Raw genomic sequence first — 1,364 nt, 5'->3', positions numbered from 1 at the left:
TGCAAAGTTGTAATAAACACAGGGTGTTTTCTGGCCTACAGGATGCCACTGATTTTGGGTCTAACCTCCTGCTGTGGAGACAGTAGCATTGTGAAAAGTATTAAATAGCAAACATGGAGGTTTTGGAAGGGTTGGTTTTTTGCTTGCTTCCTGTTTTCTCTTTTTGTCTCTCAGACAGGAAAATGGATGACTGGATGGATGCAAAAAAAAAAGGTGTTTTCTCCAAAACAGACAACAGAAAGTAAAAGAGAAGACAAATTCCATGCCTCTCACCATAGGGCAGTGCTCCCTGGATCTGGTTCTTCATCTTCACAAAGTCCCTGGAATTATGAATGTCCATGAAGTCCAGAGAGTGTGCCCTACAGCCACCTGCTGAGTTTTAATACTGGAAGGACTTAACTGGATCCTTTTTCTCATGGAGAATCTGTGGGAAAACATTTCCAGAACTGGACATTGAGGCTTTAGTACCACCAGTGCTAGGAGATATTTTTCCAAACCAAGGTGCATGAAACCTGATCCAGCTCAACTCAGATAATCCTGGTTGTCTAAGAGTAAGCTGTCTCACCAATGCTAAGACAAGCAGACACTTTCATTAGAGAGTTGAACACCTTATTTAGATATTTATTTAGGGATGGGATTAATCACACTCTCGGATGCACTGATCCAGGAACTGTTTGCAAGAATTTCCATCAGCTGACTTGTAGGCAACTTGTCCGGGATTCACCATTCTAATTTTAGTTGTCCATATTTAGAATTTCCATCAGTTGCCCATTGTAGTAATGGGGAATTAGTCAATGCATTCAAGTGAGGGTAGGTTATGATTCATCCACACTGAGATATCTTTCTGATAAAATAAAATAAATCTTGCTCTGAACCTCATCAGTGCCACTGACCTCACTCCCCTCTCAGAAGAAAGAACCTGGGATGGATTTATCAGTAGTCACTTCCCTTCTGGAAACCCCCAAATAGCTGGACACATCCCATCCTAAAGATAAATCAGATGAATGCTGCCATGAATGAGATGTGTGGAATTAGGTCAATCTTCAATTTGTGTCTTTGTGGGCAAAGAGATGATCAAATCACAAAGATGATCCAGGGACTGAGTAAGAGTCTGCTAAGAGGCTGAGAGCCTGAGTTTGTTCAGCTTGAAGAAGAGAAGAGCCTGGTGGGACCTTAGAGCTGCCTTCCAGTATCTGAAGGAAACATACAAGGAATCTGGAGAGGGACTTTCCAGCAATAAGACAAAGGGAAATGGATCTAACTGAAGGAGAGTAGGTTAGATTACATTTTAGGAAGAACTTCTTCAGCACAGGGTGGTGAGATTCTGGAATAGATTACCCAGAGAAACTGTGGCTATCCCCTCA

The sequence above is a fragment of the Heliangelus exortis genome, chromosome 2, assembly GCF_036169615.1.
Source record: "Heliangelus exortis chromosome 2, bHelExo1.hap1, whole genome shotgun sequence".
NCBI classification, from domain to species: domain Eukaryota; kingdom Metazoa; phylum Chordata; class Aves; order Apodiformes; family Trochilidae; genus Heliangelus; species Heliangelus exortis.
Note: the sequence above shows the minus strand (reverse complement) of the source record.